Source organism: Dasypus novemcinctus, chromosome 30, assembly GCF_030445035.2.
Source record: "Dasypus novemcinctus isolate mDasNov1 chromosome 30, mDasNov1.1.hap2, whole genome shotgun sequence".
Classification (NCBI taxonomy): Eukaryota; Metazoa; Chordata; class Mammalia; order Cingulata; family Dasypodidae; genus Dasypus; species Dasypus novemcinctus.
This window is the reverse complement of record NC_080702.1, coordinates 3,830,878-3,848,822: the sequence shown is the minus strand read 5'-3', so window position 1 is coordinate 3,848,822 and position 17,945 is coordinate 3,830,878. Positions and strand designations below refer to the sequence as shown.

Below are 17,945 nucleotides of genomic sequence, written 5' to 3'. Positions count from 1 at the left end.
GCATCCCTTAGAAGTATGTTTGAAAGTGAATAAAAATCCATATAAAACAAAATAATCAAGTAGTTTCCATAGGAACACAGATAAGTGTAACCCCATCTCCTAGTCTTCCTTATCGCTGTGTCTGTGCCAACCCTACTCTTAGAAGGACATTTCAAAACTAGCAGTAATTAAGTTAAATGATCCCCCCCCCCAAATCCCTCCATTCAAGGTAAACTCACAGTTAGCAGCTACAAAAATGGTATTTACACATTAATACTAGCTGGAGCACAAGTGGCCGGGTGGCGCTTCATCCCACTTTCCCAAGCACAGGAAAAAGGCAGAGCACTGGTGTCTTGCTCCTCTACTTCAGGTGGAAACCCCCGGCTCTCAATTTGTTGCATGACTTGCCATGCAGGCCCTGACATCACATAGTAGATGGTTGGCCTCTGGAACCCATTGAAAGTGGAAGCAGTAGCCACAGTGTAAGCCCCCAGCATCCAGTCAAACAGCATCCAGTCGCCCACGTGCATTTCCGGCAGGCCACAGTGCTCAACGATCCGATCAAGGCCATCACATGTGGGTCCCCATATGCTAGATGAGAAATACTTCTCATCTGGTTTGCATCTCTTCTGCAGAAGAAGCTTTACATGCTCATGATCATAAAGGATACAATTAAATGATCCATATACTCCATCATTCACATAATGCATAAAGGTTTGTTCACTCGATTCATCTTCATCATCAGAGCCTGTCTGTTCCTTAAATACAATTTATTTTGGCAATGATATTCACTGCAAGTGTGAAAGCTGAAGCAACATAATATCAGCCTGGTTCAGCTATGATTCTCACTCCAGAATCTAATGGGAAATACTTGTCTAATGCTGGATTAATGACACTGGTTATCTCTTCAAATTTAAGCTTCACGTCATCAGATCTGGGAAAGCCACCACCAATATCAAGTAGATACATGCTGAAACCAACCTCAGCTCCCATGTCAAAGACACAGCGGGCATCATAGATGGCCTGCACAAAAGTTTCAGGATCAGTATAGCCACTTCCCACATGGAAGCTGACATCAATGACATCAATATCGAGCTCTTTAGCCCATTCCAAAAGAAGCTTGCTGGTTTTCTGTGTGGCTCCAAATTTAACACTGAGGTGGCAGACTGCTTTGGAGTCATCGGTGGCAATCCACAAAACCAACTTTTGCCTTTGGATATGTCCTGGCCACTTTCATCAACTCAACCTCGCTGTCAAAAGTCATCATCTCAACTCCATTATTGGCAGCATAGTTAATTTGAGACACTTGTTTACAAGGGTTTGCATAGATTATCCTCTCTGACGGCACCCCGAGACTCTGCACCAACTGGATTTCAGTCTTGCTAGCACAATCAAATCCTGTCCCTATGGAAGCCAGGGTCTTCACTATGGCTTTACTGTCATTACATTTGACTGCAAAGAAGGGGGTGACACGAGGAAGAACTTTTAACCATCTCAGATGTTTCTTTAGAATGTCTCCAAGGTCCACAACATAGAAGGCATCTTTATCATAATCAGAAGAAACTTCATTAATTTTTTGGCCCAGAATGTCCTTGGCAGTAAAACCTTCATCAGGAAATGGCAGTCAAACTCCTCATTACTGAAGTTGTTCATGGTTTCTTGATGTTCCACTGAAACACAACAAAATGGAAAACTAAGAGACAGAATTTAAAGAGATTTCTTTCAACTTTTCAGGAAGGCAATTCTCTAGGAATTCCAAATCTTGCTGAATTATAAGACTTGTGCCCTGATGCAGCAGTGGAAATGTTCTCCTAGCACTTGGGCACTGGGGCCACACCCCGAGGAGGTCCTGCAGCCCGCAATGCTGCCACCACCACCGCCCACCTCGCTCCCTCCCGCTGGAGGACTGCTGGCCCAAGGAGGCACCAGAACTGCTGCCAGAGGGTGGTTGGTGGCAGAGCTGCAGAGGCCTGACTTATTTTTCTTTTTCAATATGTCTTTAGCTATTCGGGGCCTCTTTCCTTTCCAAATAAATTTCATAGTGAGTTTTTCTAATTCCTTAAAGAATGCTCTGTTGATTTTTATTGGGATTGCATTGAATGTGTAGATCAGTTTTGGTAGGATAGACATCTTGATAATATTTAGTCTTCCTATCCATGAACAGGGAATATTCTTCCATTTATTTAGGTCTTCTTTGATTTCCTTGAACAGTCTTGTGTATTTCTCTGTGTATAAGTTTTTCACATCTTTAGTTAAATTTATTCCCAGGTATTTGATTTTTTAATTTACTATTGTAAATGATATTTGTTTCTTGATTTCCTCCTGAGCTTGCTCATTATTTGTATATAGAAATGCTACTGATTTTTGTGCATTCATCTTATAACCTGCAACTTCACTAAACTCATTTATGAGTTCTAGAAGCCTTGTTGTAGACCTCTTAGGGTTTTCTATGTATAGGATCATGTCATCTGCAAATAATGAAATTTTGACTTTTTCCTTTCCAATTTGAATGCTTTTTGTATCTGCTTCTTGCCTCAGTGCTCGAGCAAGTACTTCTAAGACAATGTTAAATAGAAGGGTTGAGAGTAGGCATCCTTGTCTTGTTCCTGATCTTAGAGGGAAGGATTTTAGGATTTCACCATTGTAAAAGATGTTGGCTGTGGGTTTTTCATATATACTCTTTATTATGTTAAAAAAATTTCCTTGTATTCTGATCTTTTGCAGTGTTTTTATCAAGAAAGGGTGCTGTATTTTGTCCAATTCTTTTTCTGCATCTATAGATATAATCGTGATTTTTTCCCTTTAATCTGCTTATATGGTGTATAACATTGATTGATTTGCTTATGTTGAACCATCCTTGCATACCTGGAATGAATCCCACTTGGTTATGGTATATAATTTGCTTAGTGTATTGTTGAATACAGTTAGCAACTATTTTGTTGAGGATTTTTGCATCTAGTTTCATTAGAGAAATTGATCTGTAATTTTCCTTTCTTGTGGTGTCTTTGTTTGGCTTTGGTACTAGGATAATGTTGGCATCATAGAAGGAGTTAGGTAATGTTCCTTCTGCTTCGATTTTTTGGAAGAGTTTCAGCAGGATTGGTGTTAGTTCTTTCTGGAATGTTTTGTAGAATTCACCAGTGAAGCCATCTGGCCCTGGGTTCTTCTTAGATGGGAGGTTTTTAATGACTGATTCTATCTCTTTACTTGTGATTGGCTTGTTGAGATCATCAATTTCTTCTTTCATCAATATAGGCTGCTTATGTGTTTCTAGGAATTTGTCCATTTCCTCTGAATTGTCAGTTTTGTTGGAATATAGTTTTTCAAAGTATCCTCTCATGATAATCTTTATTTCTGTGGGGTCAGTGATGACATCTCCCTCCTTGTTTCTTATTTTGTGTATTTGCATCTTATCTCTCTTTTTCTTTGTTAGTCTAGCTAAGGGTTTGTCAATTTTATTGATCTTCCCAAAGAACCAGCTTCTTGGTTTTGTTTATCTTTTCAAGTGCTTTCCTATTTTCTATTTCATTTAGTTCTGCTCTTATCTTTGTTCTTTCTTTCTTTCTTCTTCCTGTGGGGTTACTTTGTTGTTTTTTTTAATAATTCCTCCAAATGTGCAGGTAGTTCTTCAATTTTTGCTCTTTCTTCTTTTTGGATGTATGAATTTATGGCTATAAATTTCCCTCTCAGTACTGCTTTTGCTGCATCCCATAAGTTTTGTATGTTGTTTTATCATTTTCATGAGTTTCAAGGTAGTTATTTATTTCTTTTGAGATTTCCTCTTTGACCCACTGTTTTCTAAGAGCATGCTGTTTAATTTCCATATCTTGGTGTGAAATCTGGCTTCACTCCACTGTGGTCAGAGATATTTTTTATGATTTTGATCTTTCTGAATTCACTGAGCCTTTCTTTGTGGCTAGCATATGGTCCATCTTGGAGAATGATCCATGTGCACTTGAGAAAAATGTATATCCTGCTGTATTCGGGTGTAATGATCTGTAAATGTCTATTAGATCCAACTCCTCTAATACACTGTTTAAAGTTTTTTTTTCTTTAGTGTTTCTCTTTTGAGATGTTCTATCCAAAGTTGATAGTGGTGTATTAAAATCTCCCACTATAATTGTAGAGTCATCTACTCTTTCACTTAGTTTTTCCAGTGTTTGCCTCATGTATTTGGAGGTGCCCTTGTTAGGAGCATAAATATTTATGATTATTTGTTCTTCTTGAGAGATTGTCCCTTTCAGTAATATGTAGTAGCCTTTTTTGTCTCTCACAATTTTTTCACATTTAAAATCTATTTTGTCTAATATTAATATAACTACTCCTGTCTTTTTTGGTTATTGTTTGCTTGTAAGATTGTTTTCCAACCATTCACTTTCAACCTCCATGAATTCCTGGGTCTAAGATGTGTTTCTTGTAGACAGCATATAGATGGGTCATATTTCCTTATCCAATCTCCAAGTCTGAATCTTTTGATAAGTGAGTTTAATCCATTGACATTCAGTGTTATTACTTTCAAGGAATTATTTATGTTAGCCATATTTTGATTGGACTTGTGTTTGTCATATTTTGTTTGTTTTTTTCCTTCTCTTTTTGTCTTTTTTGTTGCTCTTACACTCTCCTCCAATTCTGCCTCTCCTGTTTTTTCCTTTCTTCCTGAAGAACTCCTTTTAGTATTTCTTGAAGGGCAGGGTTCTTGTTGGCATTCTCTTTCAATTTCTGTTTATCTGTGAATATTTTGAACACTCCATCATTTTTGAATGCTAGTTTAGCTGGGTAGAGTATTCTTGGTTGGATTTTTTTTTCTTTTAGTACCTTGACTATATCATACCACTGCCTTCTTGCCTCCATCATTTCAGATGAGAAAGCAGCACTTAATCTTATGGAACCTCCCTTGTATGTGATGGTTTTCTTTTCTCTTGCTTTTAGAATTTTTTCTTTGTCTTGAGCATTGTATATTTTGACACATATATGTCTTGGGGTGGGCCTGTTGGGATTTATGATGTTTGGGGTGTATTGTGCTTCCTAGACATGTACATCCATCTCTCTCAGTAGATTTGGGAAGTTTTCAGTCCTTATTTCCTCCAACAGCCCTTCTGTCCCCTTTCCCTTCTCTTCTCCTTCTGTGATGCCTATAATACATATGTTTGTGCATTCTGCATTGTCATTCAGGTCCCTAAGTCCTAGTTGGATTTTTTCTATCTTTTTATCAATCAGTTCTATTATCTGTTTGATTTCAGATGTAATGTCTTCCATGTCACTAATTCTCTCCTCTGCCTCTTCTAATCTGCTGCTATTTGCAGCAAGTGTATTTTTCATTTCTTGAACTGTGCTGTTCATCCCCATCATATCTGTTATCTTTTTGCATAGGTCTGCAATTTCCTCTCCAAGTGTTTTCTTCATATTGTTAATCTCTAATATATGTTTTGAGATCTTTAATTACTTGTCCAATGTTCTGCTCCCCTTCCCAGCTTTTAGTTTGTTCATTGGATTCAGCCATGTTTTCCTGATTATTGATTTGGTTTGTAGTTTTTTGTTGCTGTCTGGTCATCATTTTATCTTGATGGGTTTAATCAGTTCCTTAGCTTCTTTGTCTATTCTTGGGGATTAATTAGTTGTTCTTACATAAGTGTTATGTCTTCTCTTTGTCACTTTGTTCTTCTTATTCTATGTTCTTGTTGCTGGCTAAGTTCACTTTGAAGGAAAATATTAGGGCCAGGGAAAGCAAAATGAGTAAGAAAAGAAAGTGTTTAATGTAGTATTGGTAATAACTGTTAACAGAGCAAAAATGTGAGATCTGGGAGAATGGATATTAGACTCACGTAAGTTGTGTTGAGTTATAGCAGTAAATAGAGTACCTATAATGAGACAGTCAACTGAATATGGGAGAAATAGAGTATGAATTAAAAAGCAGTGTTTTAATGAGAGAGGGAAAGAGAAAAGAAAGACAATAATATCAAGAGTGGATAAAAGACAAAAAACAGAACATAGGTATTAGAAATTAAAAGTCAGACAATTTGGGGGCCAAAGAAAGGGAGGTGGAATGTAAGGGAGACAGTAGATGATGGAGGATAACAAGATGTGGGGGAAAGGGGATAGTGTAGGTGGCCAAAATCAATTCACACAGAAAAGAGGTAATGGAGGATGAGGAAACACAGCAAATGTGAAGCGCTCCCTGCAGCTTCTATTATATAAATTAAATATAATAAAATAAGAAGAAAAAGAGAGAAAAGAAAAAAAGAGAAGAAAAAAGAGGGTGGGCAAAGAAAAGGGAGGGAAACAAGCAAGAAAAAGAAAAGGAGAAAAAAAACTAAATAAACAAAAAAGGATCTTGGGGGATGAAATGGGAGAAAAGACCAGGAGATAATGCAATATTAGCAACCAAGACAAAAAAAGAAGAAAAAAGAAAAAGAAAAAAAAACAGAAATGCTGAGGGCTAGGATAATCAAAGACCTCAGTGGACTTCATTGCACGGTGGATTCAGGGATGGGAAGGCTGTGATATTGCAGACTTAAGGTGTGTGAGTCTCTGGAGTGTGGGCCACCAGGGTTTAGGGGACACAGACCTGGGAACCATGCATCCAGTTAACAGGGGGCCTGGGAGCACTGCAGTGCAACACAGCCTTCAGGGATCCCTGCAGCTGGGCACAGCCCTAGGGAGAGGGGCCCCGCCTGCAAACTCTGACCTCTGTGTCAGAAACCCAAAATTCCACCTCTTACAAGAATCTCTTCTGTTACTGTCTCACCAAATAGACATCCAGACACCTCCTGCCCTGCAAGCCCCTGAAACAGCCTGCTGGGTGTGCTGCTGCACTACAAAGAGTTCAGGGACCACCCCAGACAGGCTGCCAGCCCTAGGTGGAAGGGTTCCTCCTAAAACTTCTGACCTCCATGTCAGAAACTGCAAGTTCCACCTCTTGCAAGAATCTCTTCTGCCACTGTCTCACCAAATTGACATCCAGTCACCTCCTGCCCTGCAAGCCTCCAAAACAGCCTGCTCAGGTTTAGGAACACCCCACACAACAAAGATCCCAGGGATCACCATGGCCCAGCCGCCAGCCCTAGGGGGAGGGCCTCCAGCTAGAACATCTGACCTTTGAATTGGAAACCCAAAATTCCACCTCTTGCAAGAATCTCCTCCATCACTGTCTCACCAAATCAACTTCCAGACACCTCCCACCCTGCAAGCCCCCAAAACAGCCTGCTCAGGGCTTGGGAACTCCCCAGCAAAGCAAAGCCTCCAGGAATCACCACCACCGGGCAGCCAGTCCCAGGGGGAAGGGTCCCACTCACAACCGCAACCTCCGTGAAAGAGACCCAAAATTCTACCTCTTCCAAGAATCTCTTCTGTCACCATCCCACCAAATCAACATCCAGACACCTCCTTCCCTTCAAACACCCAAAACAGCCTGGTCTAGCAGGACTCCAACCCTACTCAGCTGCTTCTTTGCAGGAGAGATTATAAGGTGCACTCACTCAGACGCCATCTTGCCTCCTACCCACAACTATCTTTTTAACATAGGGTAAAGCATCTGCCATATCTGAAAAGATTCCAGGTGTTGATGCTGGGGCAGCCATAATTGCTAGCTCAATAGGTGCATTAGGTTGAACTGGATATAAGCTAGGATAAAGACCTGGATGATATATGGAGACTGCATGTTTCATTAGAGTAGACAGGTATTTTCTTAATTATAAAAGGGTTAGTACTAGGACTAGGCATAAAGCCAGGAGACTCTCCTCTGCCTTTTGGCTCAGAATTTCTTTCTTTCAAATGGCCCTCCACTTTCTGTTTGTCTATGGGTTTTGAAAATATAGTAATTTCTTCTTTGTCATCTTCCTCTGATTGTAAAGGATCTAAGGTGGCAGTAATTTGCTGGCACAAAGCTCACACAGATAAAAGGAATGGATTCCCCTCTTTGATATGCTCTCTGTAAAGCTTTCATTACACATCTCCACTGTTTCAAATTTAAAACATTATGCCCCTGAGGCTGAAACCAACCACAATGCTTTTGTATTAAAGCAAACAATTCAATTAACTCACAACTTTTTACAGGCACCCCACTAGCTTTCAACAAAGTTTTTAACACTTGCAAATATTCTTCCACACTTCCCATTTGAATACCCATTACCCTGATGACTTCGTGGAAATGTTACTTACCTAAAAGAAGACTTGAGTCACAATGCTTTGGACGTCATTTACAACCCTCGTAGGAGTCCTTTCCGTGGGTCCCAATACTGTTTTGGAAGACTCACTTCTTTGGGCTCTGCATTGGGTACCATTTGTTGGAGATTTAGGCCTGAATGCTATTGGGAATGAAAGAAAGAGAAAAAGAAGAATGAAAGAAAGAGAGAGAGAGCTGGGATCAGGGGGTCTGTGAGTAGAGACTCATCAGACAACTTTTTTTTTACAAGGCACTCTATATATACCCGTCTACATGAGAACAAGCAGCAACATGCAGTTAACTATCAGCATTACTCATAGTCTAAGGAACTTAAAAAAATCTTATCTCAAGGTACAAAGTCTAAGTGTTCAATTTACTACAAAACGTATGTGCTCATCTTTTCTTTTAGTCTTTAACAGCTTCCTCCTGTTTACTGGGGACTCTTTATTACCACATTCCTTCGGTTGCAAGCATAGCCATGGAAAGAGTATGTCTCTCCTTGTGAGACCTCTGTGCCACAGTTTCCAAAGGGAAAAAGCTATAAAATATTCCAGTCTGTAATTGGATGCAGAAGTTATACCATACTCAGCCATGAAAGGATAGTAGCTGCGGTTGCAACATTACATGAGGTGTCAGCTGACTTGGGCAGGGGGCGTACATTTTAGTTAATAGAGCTCATGATTTGCTGGTTGCTAATCTCAAGAAAAACCTAGCATATGTCAACTCACAGACTGACCTTTTTTGAAATCATACTGCTCACTCCTTAAAATATCCAAATCCTCTACTGTGATACTTTAAATCCAGTACTCTGTTGTCCATGCCTGAAAAAGATGATTCTCAAGATTGTGAGGTTCCTGTTTCTCAATTATTATCCCCAGGACCAGATTTACCAAAAATAAGGCAAAACAAAGCAAAACACACACACACAAAACAAAACAAACAACAACATAAAAATCCTTGCTAAACCTGGGTTAGATCAAATTTTAAGATGTGTCTTACCATAAAACAGAAACAGATAATTATGAGGCAGACTATGAAGTAACCACTACAGTAGAAGCAATTACTGGTCAACAAGCCCCTAGCCTCAACATGCCCTAGTGAGCTGTGGTAAAACTTTTAAATAGAAGCAGTCATTTAGCTAAAAGGAAATCACAATATTTATACTGACCGTAGGTATGTGTTTGGAGTAATTCATGATTTGGGAAGTTTATGAAAACAAATGGACTCCCTGAAGTCATTAGGAAACAAATAAAAAATGGTAAATATCTGAAATAATAGATGTATTTCTATCACCTAAGGAAAAGGTAAAACAAAGAAAAAATGCTGTGATAAAAGTGGAAGCTCACACTCACAAAACTTAGAAGAAAAATGCCAACCTAGCAGCTCAACAATATGTGAAGACAACAAAACAGTTTCCTTATACAATGTCCCTCATAAGCCCTCTCCAAATGAGTTAGCTCACAGTTAGGAAAGTGTTTTTGTATTTGAAAAAGAAAAATAGAGTCAGTAGGGTCACCAATTAAATTCTGGGGATAGAATCTAGGAAGTGCTGGATGGTGCCCTGTTTGCCCTAGAGTCCCTAGAAGAAACTACATGTGAGCACTCCATGAAATTACCCATTAGAGAATGCAAAAAATGAAAAAGGACAAGGAAATATATTGGTGGGCAGTCTTTGATAAGGTACTTTAAAAAATCTGTAACCAGGATCATATGTGACAGGCTTGTAAACTAGGCAAAATTTATTAATGTATGTATCTCCATAACCTTAACCCCCACACCTGGACTATTTGAACATCAGCTGAAGGGCTTTACCAGCCTGTTCTTTCAATGGGTTTTAATTATATATAGTTTATGGCTTATAGGTATTAAGAATGGGTTGAGGCATTCTCTTGTCAAAATAAGAATGCTTTAACTGTAGGGGAAAAAAAGAAAATGGTTTTCCAAAGCAGGGAGTACCCTTTGAACTCTCAAGCAAGCTTCAAACTCACTTCACTGGAAAGGTTATAAAAAAGTATGTCAATAAACATTTATGTAATCGAAGTATCTTTTTAAAAATGTATATATATATATTTAAAGTTTGTGCCAAGTGGTTCCCATCCAGCAAATCACCCACTGCCCATACCATCCAACACCTATGGTAAGGTAGAATAAATCCATGAGATATACAAATTAAAGCTTAAATATTGACTCACTGGTTCTGTCTTGGCCAAAACATTCCCTTTGGTCCTCATGGCCCTGAGGTCTATGCCATCAGGCAACACCACTGATCCCACAAGAGGTAATTATAGGGCAGCCCATGTATGGGGAACAGTTCACTAGAGAGGATCTGTAACAGTTTGATGCTGGATGGATCCCAGAAAATCATGTCCTTAGAGCCAATCCATTCCTGTGGGAGTGGACCTATTGTAAATGGGACTCTTTGATTAGATTACTTCTGTAAGGCATGCCCCAGGGTTGGACTTAATCCTCTTGCTAGAGTCCATATGGAAAGAGACAGACACAGGTGCTCAGAGTGAAATGCTCAGAAGCTAAGAGAGAAACCAGAAACTGAAAGCAACAGAGTTCAGAGGAGAAAGCAGAGACTGACAGATGACACCATGTACCTTCCCATATGACAGAAGAGTCCAGGATCACCCACAGCTGATCTTTGAGGAGAGAGCATTGCCAGAAGATGTCTTGATTTGGACTCTTTTTTCAGCTTCACAACTGTAAGCTCGCAAGTCAATAAACTCCCTTTGGAAAAGCCAAATCATTTGGGGAAATACTGTTTTCATCAGCCTCGGTTAACTAAAACAGGATCCAATGATAGTGAATTGAGGTTTTTTCAGTATTGTAGGAAATCAGTGGAATATCCTCAGGGATTTTTTTTTTTAAGTTACTGAAGATTTACTGACCCTCTACCACCTAAGACAACATCCCACCACCTGCAAACTGATGACATTATATTCTGGAAAAGAAAACAATGAAAAACCAATCTCTGACCTACTTGAAATAAACTTATCAGGTGTTAATAACTTCACATATAGCTGTCAAATTAGAAGGAAATGAGACTTGAGTACAACACATGCAGCTAAAACTGATGTCACTTCCAAGGTGGGTATATGAAATGGTACATGATTCAAAATTAAAATTAACCAAAATAATCCAGAAGCAGTTGACACTGTGTGTGTATCTGATGTGGACAGGTACTGCCAAGATCATGGAACAAGAACCCATTCAGCCAAGTGTTTTGTAGATTATGGGGAAGTTTTTTCAGTGATGAGGTACAAACACAGATACCCAGCAAGACTGCATGAAATGAGAGGTTCATAACATCAAAGAATCTGGAGGGGGAGAATGGAGAATCTTGGCATGGCAGGTCCCAGCTTACCTAGCCTAGGTTCCTGTGAGGGTTCATGGTAAGGCAGGTTGGAGCACATGTTTATTCCAGGTGCTTGTCTTTACTGTGACCCAGATGGGAAGGATCCAATGGATCCTGGGCCTGGCAGTTTCACAATATATGGTACAAAAAGCAGATGTGACTAAGGCCATGTGGAGAAGCTGGGAGCAGCTTCTTATCATCCAAGCCATATGGAAATTGATGTCTTGCAAATAAATTATGCAGCAGGAAAGAGCTGCAGTGGCAAGGGGGCAATTCAAAAGAAGTGGCAGAGGCTGATCATAGAAGCTGAGGTTAGCTCTTATCATCCATACCTGTGAAGGTGCAGGTGTTGCTAGTTGTGGTTATACCCAGGGAAGTGTTAACTCAGGTGGTTGCTCAAAATGACTAAGTTAGGACAAGGTGAAGATGTGTCAAAATAATTTATTTCATTACACCAAAATTCCCTTGTTTAATTGACACCCTTGTGCTTTTATCTATATTTACAATTTTGTTTTTATGCTTTTGTTATCTTCCTCAAAAGCCGATTCTCCATACTTTCTCTAGACATCAAGATAAAACCCTTAGTTTAAATAACACTATTAGGAGCAGATGTGGCTCAAGTGGTTGAGTGTCCCCTTCTCACATTGGAGATCCTGGATTCAGTTGCCTCATGCCTCCTAAAAAATTAAGAAAAACAAACAAGAAAAACAAAAGAAAAAATCAATTCAGTGAAGCCTATGTGGCTCAATGTTTGAGCTCCAGCTTCCCACATATGAGGTCTCTGGTTCAAACCCTGGCCTTGGTACCTCAAACAGACAACAAAAACAACAACAAAAATCCCAAGGGGACTGCACTTCATCAGTCCAACAGTGGTTTATATGGAATAATATCCAGGTAACCCTTCCTAGGAGAACAAAAAGCAAGTCAGCAAAGCCAGCATCAGGTGACCAAGGGTATTGGCTCTTCTAGGTTTGAATTTCCTAGTCTGAAAAGGCAGACTGTGTTCAGCACTCATTTTGTTTTGCTTTAAAAAAAAAACTTTCTCCTGAGAAAGGAACAAAAAATCATACTTTCTCTCATTTTTTAAAAGCATCACTACATAAAATTATGGGTTTACAAAGTAATAAAATTTGACATCCAAATAAAATAGTTTTTCTCCCAGGAATTTCTCAAACTCTTCTTGTGTCATATATGATGCTAACAAATATAAAGCAGGTAATCTAAATTTCAGTTTTGTGACAAAATCCATGTTTTTCCAAAGCTGCACAGAAAGCTCACCTAAACACTTGGGCCCTGAGAGAGTGGCCTTTAGGGAGCAAGCTGGTCACCCAGCAGCCTCTGGGGCTGAGGTCCAGAAGCAGAACCCCCTGTGAGTGGGGACTGGACCATAAAGGCAGCAGAGAGGCCACAGGAGCCCAGAGACTTGGTGGGAAATCTCAGTCTCCATTCAGCCATGCTCCATTTGGTGTTCTCTGCACAAACCAAAGGCACCTGGATCCACTGTGTAAGGAGAGTGATAAAAGCACCTGGGGAAGTGGCTGCCTCCAGGGAGAAGACCAGGCTGGGGGAGCTCTCATTTACCCCCATGGAGCAGGGAAGAGCCTGAGGGCCATAAAGGACCACCTGCTCACAGGGCCTCTATTCTCTAAGCACCAAGCTCAAGCCCTTGCGAACCACATCCCTCCGGTATAAACCAATGGTCTCTTTCTGACTGCACTCACCACTGGGGAGGCATTACTACTGCCCATGTGCAGAGAATGGTTTGTCAGGTCAAATCCTCCAAAACTGCAGGTTCTCTGTGTGAAGGAGAGGCAGACAGGAGAGGAGTTACCCCTGAAGTAGCTGGCAGAGCAGCACACCAACCCCAGACCCCACTTGCGGGGTGTCACTGAGCCACAGATGTGTGTGCAGGTGGAAGTGATGGGGGAGAGGGTGCAGGACTCAGGTTCCCAGGAACCTCTTGCCTAAACAGAGGTCCACAGTGCCCCTGACATACAAACGCCATGATCACCACAAAGCTCTCTGCATATTCTGTGCCCTAAGATTTCCAGTCTTGTCATGACCCAGCCTCCCATTCAACCTCCCTTATGTCAGCGACAAACAAAATAAGGGCTATTTATACAGGGTCATGCAGTTTTAGAAGAGAAGACAGAAGCCCAGTGGCTGCAGAGAGCCTTCTAATGGACTTCTGTGTAGTTTAAATCACTCAGAAAAGAAGGAGGCTATGTTTATTGCAGGCTGACAGGCAGGCTCATGCACTGGTGTCTCCTAACCACAGCCACAACTTTACCAACCTACTTAAATATGACCCTTTTTCTAAACGTGTAAAGGGAAGAGACCACATTTCCCCAGAAAGAAAAAGTTGGATGAACAACTGTCTTCAACCACACTCTTTAATTTCATCAGGAAAATTATTGAAGTTTTATAAGGAAGAAGAACTTCAGTGTCCTTTTAGCTTGTTTCAAACTTCATGGAATACCTTTATATTAGGTAATATAAGGCAGTAATTTTATATTTCCAGAACTTGATTTGAATACACTGTTGACTAAAAAACTAAACAAACAATACCTAAACTTCTAAGAAAATAAGTGAAAGCAAAAACACCCTATTTTTGGCACAGCTGATTATCTTTTTAAGTAGCTGTAATAAGATGTGAACAGCAGATATATGTTTCTCAAAGGACTATAGTTAATACTATGTATACTAGAACAGCACAATGAATATTAGAAATGCTGCTTATTTAAAATAGGCATGCTTGCTCTAAATACTTTAATTAGCTGACTGAGAAACACCCAGGAAGGGAAATTCCAGACACTGGGCTCACAGATGTGGACTCAAATCCTGTGTCTGTCCTATGCAGTGTGATGAGTGAAGTGCTTAGACTCAGCTCTGGTTCCCCAGCAGCAACACTTAGGGACTGAAGACTGGATGGCAGGTGCTCAGTGAGGGCCACTGCACTCAAGACAGCCACCAGTGCCTCCTGACCACTGTGACCCTGAAGTTGAGGCTCAGTCAATGCCACAACCATGCAAATGAAGAGCTGGAATTCATTCTGTGAATTTCTACTCTAAAAGCAAAGCACACTGGGGAGGAATGGAAGGGCTGGATGTGGCAGTTTTGTCCAAAGAGGAGCAGGCAGCAGCCTTTCAAGGTGGCAGGTGATGAGGACACCACAGAACCTTCTCCCTCAGCAAACAGCTGCTGCTGCTCTGAATAATGTAGGGTGGATGCGATCTCCAATGGGACATTCCTAAATTCATAACAATTTAATGGGATATCTGACTTCCTTTATAGTCAACTTGGCTGGACCTCGATCTACTCTGTAAAAAGAGAAAGACCCACATGCAAAAACGTTCACCAAACCACCTAACAAAGCACATGGTGTTGCACCCACCCTTCAAGGCTGATTTTTAATATTAGCTTTCCCTTCCCACCTTATAAGGCTGAGTAAAGGTTCCCATGTTTACAAAGGCAATGATTTTATTTCAGTTCCTTTCCCCTGACTCGGGTTTCATGACAGTGTGAGGTCCAGATGCCACACTTGGTAGCATCTGCACATCCTTCTTTAACCAGCAGCAGCTTCACAAGACTGGAGCCCAGCTTGTTATTTCTAATGCACATGAAATAGCTGATAAAGAATTTATGAGGAAACTATGACTGCAATAAGTTAAGCACATATTTAAGTTTCTAAATTCCTGCTGTATGCATTTATTCTTAAAATTGAAAGCTTAAAGCTAAGAATGGACTGGTTTTCTTAAATACCAACTAAGACCACATCCTAAGATAAGATAAGCTATCTGGAAAATTTTTTCTCAATCAGTGGGGGATTGACAAGGAGTATAACAATAAGCAGTCTTCAAACTAATCTCCAACTTTTTCTGTAATACCACATAGTTCTTGAAGCAGCATTCCTTAAATGGAGAAAATAGGTTGTAAACATTAAAAGAAAAATAAACCAATCTTTGATTTTGTGATATAAATGAAGCTATGTACTCCTTGCATCTTCTGTACAATTATAGAAATGTTTCAGACATACTTGTGGAGAAGGCAACTAGTAAGTGGAATATGCCATGCAGTTGTCATGCATGTCTCTTCCCCCAAACAAAAATTTAATGACCAAATAAAATAAAGACAAGTGACACATCCAGTGTGTATGAGGCATTATCATTTCCCTGAGGTTTCATTAAGCAAATATGGCATTTTTAGAAGACAAAAAGATCAAGGTTGAAGAATAAAGGACAACTTTCAGTAAAATGAAGGAAATATATGAAAAGGAGAATGCAAAAGAACTTTAAAAATAAATAAAGCAAAGAAAACAATCCTAACCCCCTGAAAAACAACAAGAAAAATGTCTTATTTCTCAGTAAAACGTTGTTTTACATTACTTTCTCTGGATAATTAGAAAATTAAATGTTGTTTTCCTTATTGTACAGTAAAGAAATGTGCACAAATATAATTGAACACTGAACACATTTCAGCAAGTGCTAAACTGCCCAGTGGTGCCCTAAGTTCATAGTACCTTAAAAATATTTAAACTTGGGCTGAGATTACATACATTGCTATCATTATGGGGCAAAATAAATATTTTCTTTTAAAAAATGGTACTTGAAAACAACCTTGTCTGATGGCTACATGATGCCTGTGGAATCAGTCCCTGACCCCCATGTTAGCACAAATCTGAAAAAAAGAACTTTCAGAGGGAAGTTCTTGATGAAGTTACATTGTTATAAATGATGACATATGCAGTCTATGATTTAGGTATCATATTGATAATGTATCATCTTCTGTTGTGAACCTACATATATCGTGAATACAATGAGGGTCATATGAACAACTGAATGTACTCAATTTGGAAAAATTGTCCGTGTCACATAATTTAAACCCACAAGGTTGGTCAGCCAATTAGGGAAGTGGGCTGTTTTATCATGGACATGAGCTGGGAAGACACTGGTGTGCTGAGCCTGTACCGAGTCTGGCCATGGTATATTATACAGAACAGATGTGAGGCTGACTGAGCAAGAAAGAGAACTGTCATTTCAGCACAAAAACAAAACCCAAACAAAAAATACCATGCTAGAAAGGAAGAGAAAACTTTTGCTACATAGTAACAGTATTAAAAGAGCCACAAGATTCCTTTTTAGAATCTTTTAGAATGGAGAAGGGTGTTTCACATTGGTGCTGACCAGACAAGGACCTGGTGACATATAAGTAGCACAGCCTTGGGCTGGGGAGGATGGCAGGATGGAGGGCCACTGTCATCCTGAAGAGCTGGGTGGGAGCCCAGGGCTTCTCCAGGCTCTGGGCATTCATACAGACCATGTGCCAGCTTCAAGGGGACAGACACATCCTCTTACCTGTCTAACCACACAGTAGTAAAACTGAGAAGCATTTTATTATCTGTAAGCAACTGCTTCATTTCTGGCTACATACAGGAGAATAGACAAGATGTGTGTGTACATTTCTAAATGCTGCTTCTTTTGTTTAAAAAGATAAGAGCATCTAAGAGCTTAAGTAAAACAGAAGAGCTCTAATCTTCTTCCCTTTTAGTTAGCAGAGACAACAAGCATGTCTCTCAAGGCATCAAAGCAGAATGCTCTGATCCATATGGGTTCTCAGGAGGTTGGGGGGGCCTCCATACTTATCTTCCCAGCCCCAGTGGCCTCCCATTATCAAGAGGACAGATGGGAAGAGGGGGGAGCATGGCTATTAGCAACCTTTGTTCCTTTTGTTTGGGGCTTGTGTTGCCCTGTGTGACTGGAAGGGGGATGGAGCAAGAAGCTGAGCCTTTTTCTGGTCAGAGCCTCTGACTCAGGTTCTGATGCTTTTGCCTCAAGAGATCTCCTATTCCCAACCTAATGTGTTGGAATACAATAGTGGTGTGAAATTGACACGCAGGCTTCCATGTGCCCCATGAACAGAACTGGGGAGCCTCAAAAGATCCCACTGTAAGCATGAAAAACCCTGCATGGCAAATGTGCAATATCAACAATTATCTATCTACTGATATGCTATGAGCACCTCACAGATTCCTGTTTCAGAACCAGAGACCCTGGTTAGAACAAAACAATCATTACTGAAGTTGCTAAAGTCTGTTGGTGCACAAAAACACACACAATGAAAGACATTATATTTTATCTTGGCCACTATATTATGACCAAGTGATGAGAAACAATAATATATTATATATTGTTTAAATTATCTTCTAGGGGAGTTGTTTGTAGTGCCAAGCTCCTCTGTGAAAGAACACAGGAAAATGTCTACAGAAAGTTGGTAGTAGTCAACCAGCAGGAACCATCAGATTCAGGTGCATCTCTAAGTGAAAACAGGCGTCACCTTCAAGATGGCAACCATCAGGAAGCAGACTTGGTCCAGTGGATAGGGTGTCCGTCTACCACATGGGAGGTCTGCGGTTCAAACCCCGGGCCTCCTTGACCCATGTGGAGC

The 17,945-nt window shown here is 40.2% G+C and overlaps 1 pseudogene; it reads right to left on the bottom strand.

The window, feature by feature from the left end:
* Nucleotides 1-201: 201 nt before the first annotated feature.
* Nucleotides 202-1,692, bottom strand: LOC131276726 (ornithine decarboxylase pseudogene; annotated as a pseudogene).
* Nucleotides 1,693-17,945: the final 16,253 nt, after the last annotated feature.